Source organism: Chiloscyllium punctatum, chromosome 15 (genome assembly GCF_047496795.1).
Source record: "Chiloscyllium punctatum isolate Juve2018m chromosome 15, sChiPun1.3, whole genome shotgun sequence".
Lineage (NCBI taxonomy): Eukaryota > Metazoa > Chordata > Chondrichthyes > Orectolobiformes > Hemiscylliidae > Chiloscyllium > Chiloscyllium punctatum.
The window spans coordinates 25,521,037-25,541,637 of NC_092753.1; the positions used below are offsets into that span (position 1 = coordinate 25,521,037).

The following is a 20,601-nucleotide window of genomic DNA, read 5'->3' on the forward strand; positions in this document are numbered from 1 at the left end:
ATCCTATCTCCATTATCCCACATTTATCATTGCTACTACAATGAGCTTGCTCATCCCTGGACACGACCAGTCCATATTGTTTGACTGTGGGAGGATACCAGAGCATTCAGCAGAAACTCAGACATGGGGAGAATGTGATAACTCCAAAGAGGTAGTCACCCAAGGCTGGAATCAAATCCGGATCCATGGCACTGAGGGGCAGCAGCGCTAACCACTGAGCCACCATGCAGTCTAGCTTTTCTGCTTACAGTACTGTCTGGCATGGAATTCCTCCACCATCACCCTGCAGGGAATCCCTTCCAATAGGATGGGAACCTCCATACATGGCTTCTCAAATGCAAGTGGACTGGCAAAAGTTGGGCACACTATGTTCTGTCATGGTGTGCTCAGTTCCAATTGGAAACTTTATCAGTGGTAACAAGGTGCCTAGGAGACCTCACAACGCAATTTTCTCCCCTGCCGTCCCTCCAAGATTGGAATCAAGGGAGCAGGAAAAGTAAACCTTGAATTCTGCCTAACTAGACATCCTTCTGTTTTCAAATAAAATACATCTGGTAACAAAAGTTACAGTGGTACGGTGGCACAGTGCTTAGCACTGCTGCCTCACAGCGCCAGAGACCCGGATTCAATTCCTGCCTCAGGCAACTGTCTGTGCGGAGTTTGCACATTCTCCCCGTGTCTACGTGGGTTTCCTCTGGGTGCTCCGGTTTCCTCCCACAGTCCAAAAATGTGTAGGTTAGATGAATTGGCTGTGCTAAATTGCCTGTAGTGTTAGGTGAAGGGGTAAATGTAGGAGAATGGCTCTGGGTGGGTTGCTCTTCGGAGGGTCGGTGTGGACTTGTTGGGCCAAAGGGCCTGTTTCCACACTGTAAGCAAGTAATCTAATCAAAAACAAAACGAATCAGGGAGAAAGGAAACTGTCTCAGACAATTAAGCTGGCATTTGGAGCCAATATACAAACATGGAAGGCTTCAGTCTTTCAAGCTGAATCTAAATTTCTCCATGCCTCTGGAACTCTGACAGTGGTGGGTTTCTGTTCACTTGTTTTGTTCAGAAAGCAGAGTTTTGACTGAACATCACATGTTTCAACAAGAGCAAACATGCAACATAAATCCACTCCAGTTGTTCTTTGTCTCCTCTGTGACGCGTCTGCCTTGGCTCAGTAGTTAGAAATCACACAACACCTGGCTATAGTCAAACAGGTTTATTTGCAACCTGGTGTTTTGTGATTTTTAACTTTGTCCACCCCAGTCCAACACTGACACCTCCACATCGTGGCTCAGTCGGAAGCACTTTTACCTGAAGGCACCAGGTTTATGCTTCAGTGCAGGGAGTTGAGCACATAACCCAGGCTGACACTCAGCAAGCATTGCACTGACAGAGATGCTGCCTATTTAAAGACCATGCTAAGCAGAGCTCTCATCTACACTCTCACATGGTGAGAATGTGTATAGGGTATAAGCAGGCAGGAAAAGAGTTAAGTTCTAAGTTTTGTGAAGCAAAAGGTTCAGCTGAGCATGACTCAGATCAGATAAGAGCTTACAGCTAACAATGGGGTGCTGGAGGAAAGGGTAATGGGTTAACAGGATGGAAAAGCAGTCATTATGTGCAGGCATTTAACAATATTGGAAACATTCAGTATGCAAGGTCAGCTAACAAGGGGAAAAGTATCTATTGTATGAATCCAGTGAATAATGTTAAGAACATTCATTGTATAACAGTAAAGGGGTTGGTCTCTGCTATTGATACTCGTTGATTGTAACGGACACCCAATGAATATGTGTGTTGCCTTATCTGGATGATCCTCCCTGTAAAATGACTATATAGTTCATTGAGAAACTGCTGTTCTAGAGAAGACCGGAAACCCATATCCCTGTGCATTCTCTCTCCCTCCTGGGCCTGGAATAAAGATGAAGGAGGTAAAACTACACTGTGTTTCGGAACGTTTTGCTTTGACTGAGAGGTGGGGGGCGGGGGGAGGGTGGGGGAGCGGAACAGGACAGTGGAAATCACATGCCACTATTTTCAAATCAACTTCTCCTTCTGCCAATGGTTATTACACTGCTGCTGATGGGAGCATGCTGTACACACATTCGCTGCCATGTTTCTGACATTGCAACTTCAAAAACAGTACTTAATTGTCTTTGGTACATTCTTGGAAGCATCTGTGCTCAACCTCCAGGTCGTCCATAGGTTTGATATCTAATCCAGAGGAGTAGTCATTAAGACCAAGAGAGGCATCCAGTTTCCCAAATACGAGGAGACGATAAAATGAGCAGCGTGAATCAGGTTGGGTATTTCAGTCAACTCACTCTCTATTTAGGTGTGAAAAACACTACCAATTTCATGAAAAACAAAACTTAAGAAGTGGCTTGTATTTCTTACACTGCTCTCTTGACAGTAACAAAATGATCCCATCCAGCCTGCTGAAGAAACTGGTCACACAAATAGTAGATTCTCATTTGCATCCCTGAGTTCTGGTGTTACTCCAAGAAAGGGATTTATGGCTGACTACTGCACATGTCTGGATAGACAGCTGGCCAGCCACAGTGCTCTTGTAGGTCTAATGGATGGCTAATTGCAACATCTTTCTTAATCCAGCTTCTATGTCTTGATGGCAGACCCATTAATACAGACAGCTGGCAGAATAGGAACCTGGTCTTGCTGCCTCTACCTTCAGCATGAAACCCTTTCATTCAAGGAAAAGCTTCAAATAATATTGAATAAGCTAGGAATTAGTACAGTATCAAAAGTCTAGGGTAGTCATGGACATAAACCTGAGGGAACTCAGTATTTTAATTAATTCCCACTTAAGGGACACCCCATAATAAACATTATGTAAGTGTAAATCATAAGGCACATAGCACGACAAACATCTCAAGAATATCAATAGAGTGTTTCGGTGCTTATTTCTTATTGACTAGTTGAGACTCTTGGAGCACTGGGGCTCAGGGTATAGAATAAGTACAGAAGGCCTGACAATGGGACCACAAGTGGGTCTGGAACCCACAAAGCTGGACAGCAGCAGTCCACCACCATTTACGGATGGGAGGCTAATTCTGCACACTGGTAAAAACAATGACTGCAGATGCTGAAAACCAAATACTGGATTCGTGGTGCTGGAAGATCACAGCAGTTCAGGCAGCATCCAACGAGCAGCGAAATCAAAGTTTCGGGCAAAAGCCCTTCATCAGGAATAAAGGCAGTGAGCCTGAAGCATAGAGAGATAAGCTAGAGGAGGGTGGGGGTGGGGAGAGAGTAGCATAGAGTACAATGGGTGAGTGGGGGAGGAGATGAAGGTGATAGGTCAAGGACGAGAGGGTGGAGTGGATAGGTGGAAAAGATGATAGACAGGTCGGACAAATCAAGGAGACAGTAACTGAGCTGGAAGTTTGAAACTAGGATGAGGTAGGGGAAGGGGAAATGAGGAAGCTGTTGAAGTCCACATTGATGCCCTGGGGTTGAAGTGTTCCGAGGCGGAAGATGAGGCGTTCTTCCTCCAGGCGTCTGGTGGTGAGGGAACGGCGGTGAAGGAGGCCCAGGACCTCCATGTCCTCGGCAGAGTGGGAGGGGGAGTTGAAATGTTGGGCCACGGGGCGGTTTGGTTGATTGGTGCGGGTGTCTCGGAGATGTTCCCTAAAGCGCTCTGCTAGGAGGCGCCCAGTCTCCCCAATGTAGAGGAGACCACATCGGGAGCAACGGATACAATAAATGATATTGGTGGATGTGCAGGTGAAACTTTGATGGATGTGGAAGGCTCCTTTAGGGCCTTGGATAGAGGTGAGGGAGGGGGTGTGGGCACAGGTTTTTCAGTTCCTGCGGTGGCAGGGGAAAGTGCCAGAATGGGAGGGTGGGTCGTAGGGGGGTGTGGACCTGACCAGGTAGTCACGGAGGGAACGGTCTTTGCGGAAGGCGGAAAGGGGTGGGGAGAGAAATATATCCCTGGTGGTGGGGTCTTTTTGGAGGTGGCGGAAATGTCGGTGCATGATTTGGTTGATACGAAGGTTTGTAGGGTGGAAGGTGAGCACCAGGGGCGTTCTGTCCTTGTTACGGTTGGAGGGGTGGGGTCTGAGGGCGGAGGTGCGGGATGTGGATGAGATGCGTTGGAGGGCATCTTTAACCACATGGGAAGGAAATTGCGGTCTCTAAAGAAGGAGGCCATCTGGTGTGTCCTATGGTGGAACTGGTCCTCCTGGGAGCAGATACGGCGGAGGCGGAGAAATTGGGAATACGGGATGGCATTTTTGCAAGAGATAGGTGGGAAGAGGTGTAATCCAGGTAGCTATGGGAGTCAATGGGTTTGTAAAAAATGTCAGTGTCAAGTCGGTCGTCACTAATGGAGATGGAGAGGTCCAGGAAGGGGAGCGAGGTGTCAGAGATAGTCCAGGTAAATTTAAGGTCAGGGTGGAATGTGTTGGTGAAGTTGATGAATTGCTCAACCTCCTCGCGGGAGCACGAGGTGGCGCCAATGCAGTCATCAATGTAGCGGAGGAAGAGGTGGGGAGTGGTGCCAGTGTAATTAAGGAAGATCAACTGTTCGACATAGCCAACAAAGAGACAGGCATAGCTGGGGCCCATACGTGTGCCCATGGCTACGCCTTTGGTCTGGAGGAAGTGGGAGGATTCAAAGGAGAAATTGTTAAGGGTGAGGACCAGTTTGGGCAAACGAATGAGAGTGTCAGTGGAAGGGTACTGTTGGGGACGTCTGGAGAGGAAAAAACTGAGGGCTTGGAGGCCCTGGTCATGGCGAATGGAGGTGTAGAGGGATTGGATATCCATGGTGAAGATAAGGCATTGGGGGCCGGGGAAACGGAAGTCTTGGAGGAGGTGGAGGGCATGGGTGGTGTCTCGAACGTATGTGGGGAGTTCCTGGACTAGGGGGGATAGGACAGTGTCAAGGTAGGTAGAGATGAGTTCAGTGGGGCAGGAGCATGCTGAGACAATGGGTCGGTCAGGGTGGTCAGGCTTGTGGATCTTGGGAAGGAGGTAGAACCGGGCACCCACCCCTTTCCGCCTTCCGCAAAGACCGTTCCCTCCGTGACTACCTGGTCAGGTCCACACCCCCCTACGACCCACCCTCCCATTCTGGCACTTTCCCCTGCCACCGCAGGAACTGTAAAACCTGTGCCCACACCTCCTCCCTCACCTCTATCCAAGGCCCTAAAGGAGCCTTCCACATCCATCAAAGTTTCACCTGCACATCCACTAATATCATTTATTGTATCCGTTGCTCCCGATGTGGTCTCCTCTACATTGGGGAGACTGGGCGCCTCCTAGCAGAGCACTTTAGGGAACATCTCCGAGACACCCGCACCAATCAACCAAACCGCCCCGTGGCCCAACATTTCAACTCCCCCTCCCACTCTGCCGAGGACATGGAGGTCCTGGGCCTCCTTCACCGCCGCTCCCTCACCACCAGACGCCTGGAGGAAGAACGCCTCATCTTCCGCCTCGGAACACTTCAACCCCAGGGCATCAATGTGGACTTCAACAGCTTCCTCATTTCCCCTTCCCCCACCTCAACCTAGTTTCAAACTTCCAGCTCAGTTACTGTCTCCTTGACTTGTCCGACCTGCCTATCTTCTTTTCCACCTATCCACTCCACCCTCTCCTCCTTGACCTATCACCTTCATCTCCTCCCCCACTCACCCATTGTACTCTATGCTACTCTCTCCCCACCCCCACCCTCCTCTAGCTTATCTCTCCATGCTTCAGGCTCACTGCCTTTATTCCTGATGAAGGGCTTTTGCCCGAAACGTCGATTTCGCTGCTCGTTGGATGCTGCCTGAACTGCTGTGCTCTTCCAGCACCACTAATCCAGTAATTCTGCACAATGCCAGCTCAATCAGAGAGGCGGAAGTGGTACATTTGGTAGAATTCCTACCTCTGGATTCAACTCCCATGTCAGGACTTTGATGGTAATGAAAGATATGTCATAGCATAGCCAAGCAGGTTGATTAATAATCTCTAAACCTTTTTGATATGGCTATAGCAGGAGTCAGAGCAGGCAATTCTCATCAGCCAGACCCATGTGCTAGTTGTAGGACAGCATGCATGAGTTAAAAGACTCCAAGGGCAAGACCTTGCCATAGGCAAGCATCATCCATATGTCACGACAGCTGAGGCTGTAAGCAGGAGAACACGTCACCTTTATTTTGAGGAACAAGAGGTCCCAAACAACTTGTAGCGGAGATTCCTCCAGTGATGATATTGGTCTCACGAGAGTATGCCTCAAGAAATTGTACAGAGGCCATTTGATGGCCTCTCCAGGCAAGGAGATAGGCCATTCTTCCTTAGAAACATAGAAAATAGGAGCAACAGTCGGCCATTTGGCCCTTTGTGCCTGCCTCACCATGCAAAATAACTACCATTCAACTCAGCACCATACTCCCACTTTCTCCACATACCCTTTGATCCTTTTGGCCCTCAGAATTATACCTAACTCCTTCTTAGAAACATTCAATGTTTTGGCCTCAACTGCTTTCTGCGGGAGGGAATTCTACAGGCTCACTACTGTCTGGGTCGAAGAAACTTGTCTTCAACTCAGACCTAAATGTCCTACCCTGTAGCCTTAAATTGTGACTCTTAGTTCTAGATTCCCCAGTCTTGGGAACATCTTTCCTCTGTCTCCCCGTTTAAGTCCTGTTCAAATTTTCTAAGTTTCGATAAGATCGTCCTTCACTCTTCTAAACTCCAGTGACATTTGATTAGATTAGATTAGATTCCCTACAGTGTGGAAACAAGCCCTTTGGCCCAACAAGTCCACACTGACCCTCTGAAGAGTAACCCACCCCGACCCATTCCCCCGACCCTATATTTATCCCTGACTCATGCACCTAATACGATGGGCAATTTAGCATGGCCAATTCACCTGATCTGCACATCTTTGGACTGTGGGAGGAAACTACAGCACCCGGAGGAAATCCACGCAGACGCGGGGAGAATGTGCGAACTCCACACAAAATCACTCCAGGATGGCAATCGAACCCTGGTTCATGGCACTGTGAGGTAGCAGTGCTAACCACTGAACCACTGTGCTGCCCACGGTGCTTTCATTATACAAGGCATTGCACCCACCTGAGATGCAGCATGTAGGTTTTTCACTCTCAAAATTTCAACAGCCTAATAAAATGGCAAATTACTTTGGTTTAATTATTTAAGTAGGCTGCTGATACTCAGTCAGCAGGTTCCTACAAGGCTTCCTTCCTGCTGATGTTCAAATGGCCTGATGGATTCACCATGAGTTCCCAGCATCCCCTTCTCCTAGTCCAGCACTCGGTGCTAGTAAAACGTTACCCTGCAGCCGGTTTGAAATGGACTGCTCTTCATGTTGTTGTTTATTCGGACTCAACCCCAAATCAGACCAATATGGTTTGTACTGGAAATGGGCAATATATTTATCCCTGACTAATTAATCTAACACAATGGGAAATTAAATATGTGAAAATTGAGAATGATTGACAATTTAACACACACACACACACAAACGGATTTTGCTCTGGAGCTGAACTGAGCCGGTAGCTCCTACTTTCCCAACATACATCTCCACAGAGACTGGATATATTGGATCCAAAGGTACTACAACAACTCTCATTTATAAACGTATTTAATATAATTAAGGTAAGGGACAATATCAGATATTAAACTGACAAGAACAGAAACTACAGACGTTTGAAGTCAAAAGGCCAGGAAGCAGTGTCTTGTGCCCAAAGACACTTCACATGTAAATAATCCAAACACCCAGTCACATTGTGAGATGCTTAGACAGGTAACTAAATGTTGAAATCAAAATGTACAGCAGAGATAAGACACTGAAGTGATTCAGGGACAATTGGTATAGAGCAATTATGTGCGATTGAATGGTGGGTGATGAAAGCGAGGACATATGAGAGACAAGAAATGGAAGTATGCAGGGTGAAAGAAGTTAAAAAGAGTTGGATGGCTTCAAACATGACGAAAATTTGAAAAATCAGAACCTGGCTAGACTTGGACTCAATATGGTGAACATGGGGTGATGGGTGGACAGGACTTAGTACGAGGGAAGGTGAAGGACTTTTGGATAGGCTGAAGTTGCTGAAGTTGTGTAATCCAAAAAAAAACCTGGAAAATCTCTCCTCAGCAAACAATCATACTATGATTTGAGTGTAAACAAAGATGCTCAGTATAAAAGCAGTAGTGCATGTACAAGAACATCAATCCTTCTAAAATCCTCAGATTATACAATGACAGCGAGCAAGTCCTTTTCAAAATCTCGTAACTGAAAATGAAAACAAGGTGCCCAAAATAATTATTCCTCAAAGTACTTTCCAAAATGTCATCAACTACAGTTGCACAACTGGAGTGAGCAATGAACTGAAACCCACACTGAGCAAATGAGCCTTCCTGGAGAGGCAGTCTGAAATCTGAGCACTCCAAGTGCTCCAACCAAAAACAACCAACCATAGCAAGAAAACTCTCCAAACCTCAAGATTATCCTTGTCTTTTAAAATTTTTTTTAAAAAATCGCCTGGTCTCGGATACAATCCTGGACAGAAAAATGAGGCAATGAATATTGCTGCAATTTCTTTTAAAGAGTTATTAAAATATTGTGAATAATTTAAGTGACTCTATGGGACTGGGTGGGACAGCTGAAGGCATAAGGTCAGATGAATTATAGGGATCAGAAAAGATTTACCAGGATGTTGCTGGGAATGGAGGGTTTTGACTTATAAAACTTGGCTGGATAGGTTGGGACATTTTCACTGGAGCCATAGGAGGTGGAGAGGTGACCATATAGAAGTTTGTAAAACCATTGGGTTGTAGGGGGTGGGGGTCTCCTGAAAAGGTGAATGGCAGGTGTCTCTTCCTTAGGGTGGGGCATTTCAAGAATAGGGGGCATATTTTTAAGGAGAAAGATTTGAAAAAAAAAGACATGAAGGCAACATTTTTACATCGACAGTGGTTCATGTGAACTTCCTGGGGAGATAGTGGATGCAGGTACAGATACAATGTTTAAAAGACATTGTAAGACATAAGCAAAGGATAAGTACATGAATAATAAATATTGGGAGGGATATGGGCCACGCGCAGACAAGTGGGACTAGTTGAGTTTAAAATTATGGTCAGCATGGAACGGTTGGACCGAGAGGTCTGTTTGATTAGATTACTTACAGTGTGGAAACAGGCCCTTCGGCCCAACAAGTCCACACTGACCCGCCGAAGCGTATACCACCCAAACCCATACTCCTATATTTACCTCTTCACCCAACACTACGGACAATTTAGCATGGCCAATTCACCTGACCTGCACATTTATGGACTGTGGGAGGAAACCGGAGCACCCGGAGGAAACCCACGCAGACACGGGGAGAATGTGCAAACTCCACACAGAGAGTTGCCTGAGGCGGGAATTGAACCTGGGTCTCTGGCGCTGTGAGGCAGCAGTGCTAACCACTGTGCCACCATGCTTGTTTGCTGTATGACACTGTGACTGGTCAAGCATTCAAAGTGCTTCACAGTAGCACAAACAACATTTATTTCTTTGAGTAGTTCAATATCAAAGTTCAAGGGAGAGCATGGGGAAAGGGTTAGAAAGGATATCCTGAGGTCCAGGTCAAGACAGCTGAGAGCACAACTGAGGAGTGTGCAGGTTAGGTTGATCTTAGATCAAGGAAAATGCTCGGCTGAACATCATGGGTCAACGGGCCTGCACTGTAGTACATTCCATATTCTATGAACAATTAAAAGTAGGAACACAAGAGGACAAAATTGGTGGAGTGCAGAGACTTGGAACATTGTAGAGTTGAAAGAGCATGGAAAGCTCAGAAGGTTGTAAGACTAAATAGATTACATAAACAGAGAGGTCTCATGTGTCAGATTTTCTGACGGAGAGCTAGAATAGCAGTCTGAACAGCTGATGGTGTTCAGTTCATTCAGGAGCATACTGTTTCAGCCAAGAAAGAGAATGCATTACAACCAAACCTACTGGTTACAGCATCCCACATCAGATACCCCAGAGCTAAATCCAACAAACACGCAGCCATGTCTATGCATATAGGCTCACGTGAGAGTATTAGCATCCACTCAGGAGGCTTTTTATCATCAGTGTTGCAGTGATGAGAGGGAGGAAACTCCAGTTCTTAGAGACTGACTCCACAAATGTTTTCACCCTCCCAATTGACAGACACAATCATTGATTGAGATTCCAGAACAAGAACTGGCAAAAGGGTTCCTTGAGGCAGAGTTCCACAGAATAGAAAAAAACCCTGTGGCACATTATTTCCCCATCGGTCAAAAACAAACACTTCACTGTTCTAATCCTATTTTCCTGCACTTGGCCTACAGTCGTCTATGCCTTGGTATCTCAAGTGCATATCAATATATTTCTTAAATATTATGAGGTTTCCGCCTCTTCCACCCTTACAGGCAATGATTCCAGATTCCCACCACCTGCTGCGGAAAAAAAACTGTCCTTCACATCTCCTCTAAACCTTCTGCCCCTTACTTTAACCTCCACCAACAGGAAAGGTTTCTTCTAGTCTACTCTAACTATGCCCTTCATAATTTTATACATTTCAATCATTACTCTCTCAATCTCTTCTGCTCTGAGGAAAACAACCCCAACCTGTCCAAACTTTTTTCATAGCTAAAACTCACCAGTTCAGGCAACATCCTGATAAATCTCCTCTGCACCCTCTCTAGTGTTATCACATCACTCCTATAATGTAGATTCCAGAACTGTGTACAATATTCTAACTGTGGCCTAACCAATGTTTTACACAGTTCCAGCATAACCTCCCGACTCTTAAACTCTATGCTTCAGGTAGCAAAGGCAAGTATCTCATTTAACCACTTTATCCACTATGCCCTGATACCTAAGGGACCGGTTTAGATGCAGACCAAGGTCCCCCTTGGTGCTTCCCAGGGTCCTCCCATTCATCATGCATTTCCTTGCCTGGTTTGTCCTATCCAAGTAGATCATATCTCATTTATCTGGACTGAATTCCATTTGCCGCTGATCAGCCCATCTGATCAGCCTGTCTTATCTTTCTGCAGCCTAAGGTTATCTTCCTGACTATTTACCATCACACCAATTTGTATACAACCTGGGTACTTATTGATCAACCCTCCTACATTCAAGTCTAAATCATTTATATAAATCACAACCAGCAAGAGTCCCAACACTGACCCCTGTTGGGCACAGATTTCCAGTCACAAAAAGACTCCTCAACCATCACCCCTGCTTCTTGCCACTCAGCCACTTGTGGATTCCTTGGATCCTATGGGCTCTTTGTTATCAGTCTCCTACATGGGACTATATCAAAAGCCTTACTTCCAAGCAGACTATATCAAAATCATGTCTCTGAAAAGAAACTGCTTTCATCATTTCTTAAAACACTTTACTTACACTCTGGACATTGTTTCATTGTGTTACCATTTAACGCAAATGCAATCATGTCACCTTTGTCGTAGATGCAGAGGTAAAAGTTGCAACAGTGGCTACCTTTCAGTAATGCCTCACTAGCTGCAAAAAGCTTTATTTCAGAGGATGTGAAAGCCACTGCATAAATGTATGACACTTTCTTCTCAACATTTGTCTCACACTCAAACTGGTGTTAAAGAGTGCATCTGTAAGGGAACTAGCCTGGAAAAATTACTAAGCAATGCATCACTGAGCATCTCAAAATGCATACATTGCCAACTTCAAATCTCACTGATTTTGTTCTGTCTTATTTCCGTGACCACTTCCAGTATTATACTCTCAAAATATTTCAGTCCTGGCAATAACACTGAAAGCCTTCTCTGCATTCTACCTGTTGCCACCCTTCCTAAAGCTAAGCAAATTTTCAAACTGCCATTCAGGCAAAGCTAAGAACTAGGAATATACTGTCACTTGCAATGTGACCTTTTCTTTTTTATCAGCATACAAAGAGACTCTTCAGTCCAACTAGTCTACGCCGACCATGTTCCCAAACTAAACTAGTCCCAGCTGTCTGTGCTTGGCCCATATCCCTCTTTATCTTTCCTATTCATGTACTTATCCAAATGTCTTTTAATAGTGTAACTGTACCTGTATCCACCACTTCTTCTGGCAGTTCATTCCACACACGAACCACTCTGTGTAAAAAAAAAAGTTGCCCCTCATTTCCTTTTAAATCTTTCTTCTCTCGCCTTAAAAATATGCCCTCTAGCTTTGAACTCCCCCTCCTGAGGGAGATCTTTGCTATTCAGCTTACCTACACCCACCCTCCATGATTTGATAAACCTCTGTATGTTTACCTCTCCACCTCCTACACTCCAGTGAAAAAAGTCCCAGCCTATTTTATAACTCAAACCTTCCATTTCTGGCAACATCCTGGTAAATCTTTTCCGAATCCCCTCCAATTTGACAAAATCCTTCCTATACAGAACTGGATATGGTACTCCAGAAGAGGCCTCACTAACGTCCTGTAAAACCTCAACATAAAATCCCAACTCCTATTCTCAAAGGTCTGAGCAATGAAGACCATCTCGACTCCTCACAGAGGCAGCTTTACACCTCTGTCAGTTCTTGTATTTGTCAATTTCACCTACTCATCTTCGCACCAAATCTTTTAATCCATTCTGCTTCAAGAAATGCATCTCCCATTGACAGTTTTAGGGATGATTCAGTCCATTTCAAGTCAACATCAAATATAGTAGCAGAACATAACCTAAATGATCAAATGCAAAGAGATAATGGAAAACTATTTTTAAAAAACACTGAATGTTGGAGCATTGTATTACACAGGCATTTGCCCTTTGCCACCAGTTATTCTTGACAGACAGAAAATGCTTTCAACATAACACACATTTATCTGGAAAGCCTAAAGCTTCATGAAGGAAATAAAAAGCAGTTTGCAAAGTGCAGTCCACGGATCACCAGACATTGTCAGTATACAATTTGCTTGCTTTTGAGGATTTGATATGCTATTCACTTCAATAAGTGGTTTTTTTAGTCAGGTTCAGCAGAACAGCTTAATGATGTCTTGCCATAAAATGACTGAAGAATCTTTAACCAAAATTACAGGGTCTTCTGATTGTGGATTTTACTGTGAATTATGTCGAACTGATACCACAAAAACAGGCAATTCAACCGAAGCTTGTGCCTGTTGTTATTCCACAATAAGACCCCACCATTCCATCTAGCACCTCCCAGGTAAGTTAATGCAAGCAAAAAATTCTTCTGTTTCCTTTCTTCCCCCCCATTATGTTTGCCTAACTTCCTTTAACTGCTTCTTTAGAATGCTGATTATGTGAATAGCAAATGTATGGACAGCTGTTTGCTTCCTTGTTCTGGCTATAACTTTCAATAATTTGCAAACAAAATACTGACCAAAGCTACCTCATCTCTGTATATTTTGAACTGGGGAAATAAGAATGACTTCTAAACATAGTAATTTCTTTCTGTTACTCATCAAGCTAGCCAAGTCCTAAAACATTGGGTCTGCAGTAGGTAGTGAAGAGACAACCAGGAGAAATAACAAACTTGACCTTAATGTGGAGGCACTGGTGTTGGACTGGGCTGGACAAAGTTAAAAATGACACAACACCAGGTTATCATCCAACAGATTTATTTGAAACTACTAGCTTTCAGAACGCTTCTCCTTCATCAGGTAGCTGTAGAGCAGTATGATAAGATACAGAAATTCTATGTCTTGTCATCCTGCTCCACAGCTACTTGATGAAGGAGCAGCATTCTGAAACCTATTACTTCCAAATAAACCTGTTGGACTATAAGCTGGTGTTGTGTGATTTTAAATTTGACCTTATCCTCACTAATTTATTGGTCATAAAGCATTTGTCTATTGAAGCATTGTTAGGAGTCACCACTGCACAGTTCTCGTGGAGATAATGTCACACCTCACATTCAAAATACCTTACATCATGTTGCATGTCAATGCAATTGTGCTAAATGAATAGAGTTTGACCAAATCAATAACTTTACAGTACGGCCATTAGTATTCAAGCACAATCTGTAACCTCATGGCTCAGTATATGCCCCACTCTAAAATTACCATCAAGCTAGGAACCAAACCTAGTTCAATAAAGAGTGCAGGAGCATGTGTCAGGAATAGCACCAGAAATAACTAATCATGCAGCATCATTCTAACAAGTAGGACTACTTGCATACAAACAATATAAATAGAAATGTTGGATGGAGCTAAGCGACTACACAATCAACTGATCAGATCTAAGCTCTCAGTTCTGCTGCATCCAATCATGAACGGTGGTGGACAATTAAACACACAGGAGGCAATAATTCAACGAATACCCCATCCTCAATAATAGGGGAGGTCAGCACATCAGTATGTGAAATGGAAATCAAAATATTTCTAACTTTCGTCAGCCAGAAGTGTTGAATAGACAATCTATCTCAGTCTCCTTCTGAGGTCCCCAGCATTACAAGTGTCAGTCTTCAATCAGTTTGAGTTATTCTATATGGAATCAAGAAATGATTGAACGTACTGAAAACTTCAAAGGGTATGCCCTCCGACATAATTCCAGCATTAGTACTGAAGACTTCATCTGCAGAACTAGCTGTGCCAACAACCAAGCTAGTACAGTTACAACACTGGTGACTACCATTGTCCAGTCATGTCCTTTGCTCAAAAAATGGGAACAAATCCAACCCGGCCAATTACCACCCCATCAGTCTCCAACTGATCATCAGTAAAGCGAGGGAAGGTGTTTAACAATAATCTGCTCACTAACACCCAGTTTGGATTCCATCAGAGCGACTCAGCTCCTGAACTCATCACTCCTTGTTTCAAGCATGTAAAATAGAGCTGAACTCTAGATGGGACTTGAGAGTGACTACTCTGGACAGGAAAGCCATATTTGATAGAGTATGGCATCAGGGAGTTCTAACAAAATTAGGGTTAATGGGAATTAGTGGAAAATCTAACACAAAGGAGGATTGTCATTGTTGTAGGTCAATCATCTCAACACTAAGACTTTACCACAGGAAATCCTTACAGTACTGTCCTATGTCCAACCATCTCTAGCTGTTTTGTCAATAGCCTTCCTCCCATCATTAGATCAGAAGTGGGGGATGTTCACTGATGTTCAGCACCATTAGTAACTCTTCAGATACTGAAGTAGTTCACATGAATGTGCAGCAAGACACAGACAACTTTCAGACTTGGGCTGACAATTGACAAGTAACAGTCACACTACACAAACGCCTGACAATATTCATCTCCAACAAGAGAGAATCTAACCATTGCCTCTTGACATACAATGGCATTATCATTACTGAATAGCCCACTATCATCTCCCTGGAGGTTACCATTGATCAGAAACCGAAGTGGACTAGCCATCTAAATAGTCGAGACTGTGGTGCTTAAAAAGCACAGCAGGTGGGGCAGCATCAACATTTCGGGCATAATCCCACCATCAGTAATATCAGATCAATGGGAGGAGGGTGGGGTTGGGGAGGTGGGGGAGGGGGGGGGGGGGGGGGGGAAGGTAGCTGAGAATGCAATAGGTAGATGAAGGTGAGGGAGAAGGTCATAGGTTGGAGAGGAGGGTGGAGTGGGTAGATGGGAAAGGTGATGGGCAGGTCAGAAGGGCGGTGCAGAGTTGGAGGCTTGGGGCTGGGATAGTGTGGGGGCAAGGGAAATGAGGAAACTGGTGAAATTCACATTAATCCCGTGTGGTTGTAGGATCCCAAAGGCGGAAAATGAGGTGTTCTTCCTCCAGGCGTCGAGTGGTTAGAGTTTGGGCGATGGGGGCTGAGGACCTGCATGCCCTTGAAAGAGTGGGAGGGGGAGTTGAAGTGTTCAGCCAAGTGTTTTTGGGGTTGATTGGTGTGGGTGTCCCAGAGATATTCTCTGGAACAATCTGCAAGTAGGCGTCCTGTCTCCCCGATGTAGAGGAGACAACACCGGGTACAAAGGATACAGCAGCCGACATTGGTGGAGGTACAGGTAAATTTCTGTCTGATGTATAAGGATCCTTTGGGGATTGGATGGAGGGAAGGGCAGTAGTGAGGGTGCAGGTTTTGCAGAGTCGGTGGGCTTGTAGTAGATGTCTGTGGTTAGTCAATCGCCAGAGATAGAGATGGAGAGGTCCAGGAAGGGGAGGGAGGAGCCCAAGACGGTCCAGGTGAATTTGAGGTCTGGGTGAAAGGTGTTGGTGAAGTTGATGAACCTCCTCATGGGAGCACAAGGTAACGCCGATACAGTTATCAATGTAACGGAGGAACAGGTGGGGGGGGGGGGGGGGGGGGGGGGGGGGGGGAGTGGGGAGGTTGGGGGGGTTGGTGCCAGTGCCGATGGACTGTTCCATGTACCCGACGAAGAGGTAGGCACAGCTGGGTCCCATGCGTGTGCTAATGGTTTGGAGGAAGTGGGAGGACTGGAAGGAGAAGTTGTTGAGGGTGAGGACCAGTTCAGCTAGGTGGTTAAGGGTGTCAGTGGAAGGGTAATGGTTGGGATGGCGTGAGAGGAAGGAATGGAGGGCTTGGAGGCCTACTTTGTGGCGGATCGATGTGCACAGGGACTGGATGTCCACGGTGAAGATCAGGTGTTGGGGGCTGGGGAAATGAAAATATTGAAGGAGGTGAAGGGCTTGGGCGGTGTCCGAACATAGGTGGAGAGTACTAAGGGGGACAGGATGGTGTCAAGGCTCAGCGAGATAAGTTCAGTAGGACAGGAGTAGGCTGAGACAATGGGTCAACAGGGCAAGTCAGTTTTGGTAGATGTAGAATCGGACAGTGTGGGTTTCCCTGGCCCCCAATGCCTCATCTTCACCATGGACATCCATGGACCACACTCTCGACTCTGACCTCCAGTATCTGCAGTCTTCGCTTTCTACTATCCATATAAATACTACAGCAACAAAGGCAGGTAAGGGGTTGGGAATTCCACAGCAAGTAACTCATGTCCAAACTTCCCAAAAGCTTGTCCACCATCTATAAGGCACAAATCGAGTCTGTAAAAGAATTCTCTGAAATGCAATTGGAATGCAACTCCAACAACACTCAAGAATTGCAGTACGATTCATGATAAAACCACTTGAATAGCACCACATCCATCACTTTGAACATTTACTCACTGCAATACATTCACAAGATGCACTGAGCAAATTACCAAGGATTGCTCTATAACATCTTCTAAACCCACGACTATGAACATTTACAAAGACATGGGCAGCAGATATATGGGAACATCAGTCCATTCCAACTTTCCTTCAAGCCACATACCACCCTGGCTTAGAACCAAATCACTCTTCATTCACTGCTCCTGGGAAAAAATCCTACAACTTCCACCCTGACAGTTAATGTCCCTGCACCCCAAAGACTGCGATGGTTCAAGAAGACTGCAATCCTCCACATTCTCCAGAGAAGTTTGGAATGGGCAATAAATGGTGGCCTAGCCAACAGTACAATCTCACAAATGTATTTAAAAGTAGTAAATGTCCAATTGTTAGTTTAAAAAAAGTTATGATAATTTTCATAACGTGGATCAAAATAGGGATAGCTTGACTAAAAATGATCCCCAAAATTGCAATTCTTTTAGCCCATCAGCAGAGTTCATGTCTGGTTCCAATGGATTAGCCCATCTTCCCTAACATCTGACATGACAACCAACTTTTACCAAGTAATTGTTCATCTTATTTACTAATCACATCTAACAGCAATGACTGCATTGGGCTTTGATTTGGAGGAGCCGGTGTTGGACTGGACTGGGGTGGAAAAAGTTAAAAATCACACAAGCTGATGTTTTGTGATTTTTAACTGGGTTAAGTTTGTTGACAAACAAAAGGTTAAATAAAGCAGAAGGAAGTTTTCCCCAGGCATAAAAGATATTGGGTTATAATAAAAATCAATAAGAGTCAGAGTCATACAGTCCAACCAGTCCATGCTGACCATAATACCAAATTAAACTAATCCCACCTGCCTGTGCTTGGCCAGAATCCCTCCAAACAGTTCTTATTCATGTACTTACCCAAATGTCTCTTAAACACTGTAACTGGACCTGCATCCGCCACACCTTTGGAAGTTCATTCGACACATCAACCACTGTGTGTAAAAGAAAATAGCCCCTCATGTCTTTTTTAAATCTTTCTCCTCTCATCTTAAAAATATGCCCCCTAGTCTTGAAAAACCCACCCTACTGAAAAGATACCTGCCATGCACCTTATCTATACCCCTCATTACTTTATAAACTTTTATAAGGTCACTTCTCCTAAGCTCAAGTGAAAAAAGTCCCAGCCTATCTAGCCTTTCCTTCTAATTCAAACCTTCCATTCCCAGCAACATTCCGGTAAATCTCTTCTGAACCCTCTCCAACATAATAATATCCTTCCTATAACAGGGAGGCCAGAACTCAACACAGTACTCCAGAAGATACCTCACCCAACATAATATCTCAACTCCGATACTCAAAGGTCTGAGCATTGAAAGCAAGCATGCCAAATGCCTTAACTACCTATATGTGATGAAAACATCAAAGAATTACGTACCAGAACCAGTTCTCTCTCTGTTCTGCAACACTGTCCAAGGCCCTATTTTTAAATGCATGAAGACTAGCCTTTGGTTGTTTTACCAAAATACAGTTCCTTGCACTTATACAAATTAAACTGTTGTGGGGGGATGTTGGGGAGGGGAATGACATACCAGGAGAAAGCCACAGCAGCCAGGTCTCTGGCATCGAGCCTGGCTCTGTGGCTCAGAAGGGAAGGGGGGAGAATAGGAGGGCAATAATGATAGGAAATTCAATGGTTAGAAGCACAAACAGGAGATTGAGTGGTCGCAAGCAAGGCCCGCAGATGGTATGTTGCCTCTCAGGTGCCAGGGTCAGGGATGTCTCAGATCGAGTCGATTGGATTCTTAAGGGAGAAGGTGAGCAGCCAGAAGTCGTGGTACACATCAGTACCAATGACATAGCCAGGAGAAGGGATGAGGACCAGAAGAGTGAATATAGGGAGTTAGGTGAGAAGCTAAAAGACAGGATGAGCAGAGTTTGCTACCGTTGCTGTAGGCTAGTGAGGCTGGGAATAGAGAGCAACCGCAGCTGATCACGTGGCTGCAGGGCTGATGTAGGAGGGAGGGTTTCAGATATGTGGATCATTGGGATACCTTCTGGGGAAGGTGGGACATAAACATGGAGGACGGATTGCACCTGAACTGGAGGGGTACCAATATCCTGGGCGGGAGGTGTGCTACAGCTCTTTTGGCCAGGGGATGGGAACCAGAGCTATGGATCAGAGGATGGGTTAGCTGGTGAATGGACAGATACAGTGTGCAGAGAATCTGAGATGAAGGATAGACAGTTTACATGGCAAAGTTGCAGTCGGTGTGATGGGATGAAGTGTGTCTATTTTAATGCAAGAAGTGTCAGGAATAAGGGTGATGAACTTAGAGCATGGATCAGTACACAGAGTTATAACGCTGTGCACTTTATGGAGACTTGGATGTCACAGGGACAGGAATGGCTGTTGGATGTTCTGGGTTTAGATGTTTCGAAAGGAATAGGGAGGGAGGTAAAAGACGTGGGGGAGTGGGATATCACAGCTGCATAAAGGGAGGTTGTTGAGCAGCAGCATGATCAGTGACAGGGAGGACCAGGGGGTTGCTGGGAAGGGAAATTCCTCCTTTAAAAACTTACCTTGTGGGATCAGCAGCCTCCATTTTTGCTGCACTAGCGGGAGTGGTGAGAACAGGGAGCACAGGGCTACGGGAAGGTAAATTAATCTTTTAATAACTGACCTCGTGATTAGGTGGAGTGAACGCTGAGCAGGAGCAGACACGGGACTACTGAGTAAGTGAGGCAAGATATTTGGGTGGTTGCTTTACCCAATAAAGCACTTTAGGCAGCGTCTCCCACACATCCTCCTCCTCCAACCAAAAAATGTTCTGTGCCGATTTGGTCCGGTTACTAGTTTTTTTCAACAGTCTCTTTGGGAATTCAGAAGAATGGATGTTAGGGCAGTTGAATGCTCCTCTTGTCGGATGTGGGAGGTAAGGGTCACCACGAGTGCCCCCACCGATTTCAAGTGCGGGAAGTGCGCTCAACTCCAGCTCCTTGTAAACAGTATTACAGAACTTGAGTTGGAGCTGAATGTACTTTGAATCATTCGGGAGGCTGAGGGGTTAATTAAAAGGTATTACAGGGAGGTCGCCACACCTTACGAACAGGAAAAAAGGTAAATGGGTTAGAGTCAGGGGTCAGAAAGAGAACAGACAAACAGTGCAGGGATCCCTTGTGGCCGTTCCCCTCAATAATAAGTATATCGTTTTCAATACTGTTGGGGTGGGGTGGGGTGGGACCTACTCAGGGAAAGCCATAGTGACCAGGTCTCTGGCACGGAGCCTGGCTCTGTGGCTCAGAAGGGAAGTGGGACAATATAAAAGTACTAGTGGTAGGTGACTAAATAGAGGAACGGACAGGAGATTCTGTGATCGCAAACAGGACTCCCTGAAGGTATAATGCCTCCCAGATGCCTGGGATGTTTTTGATCGAGTCTACAACATTCTGAAGGGGGAGGGTGAGCAGTCAGAAATCATGGTGCACATTGACACTGATGGAACAGCCAGGAAAGAGATAAGGATCTAACCAGTATTTTCAGGGTGTTAGATTTGAAGCTAGAAAGCAA

At 45.2% G+C, this 20,601-nt stretch overlaps 1 protein-coding gene and 1 non-coding gene across 8 annotated transcripts in view; both read right to left on the bottom strand.

The window, feature by feature from the left end:
- dgkh (diacylglycerol kinase, eta) overlaps positions 1-20,601 on the bottom strand; it is a 569,987-nt gene that overhangs the window by 265,174 nt on the left and 284,212 nt on the right. The window lies entirely within an intron of this gene.
- LOC140486557 (U2 spliceosomal RNA) lies at positions 7,513-7,697 on the bottom strand. The gene has a single exon (XR_011962631.1). It is a non-coding gene; the product is annotated as a U2 spliceosomal RNA (small nuclear RNA).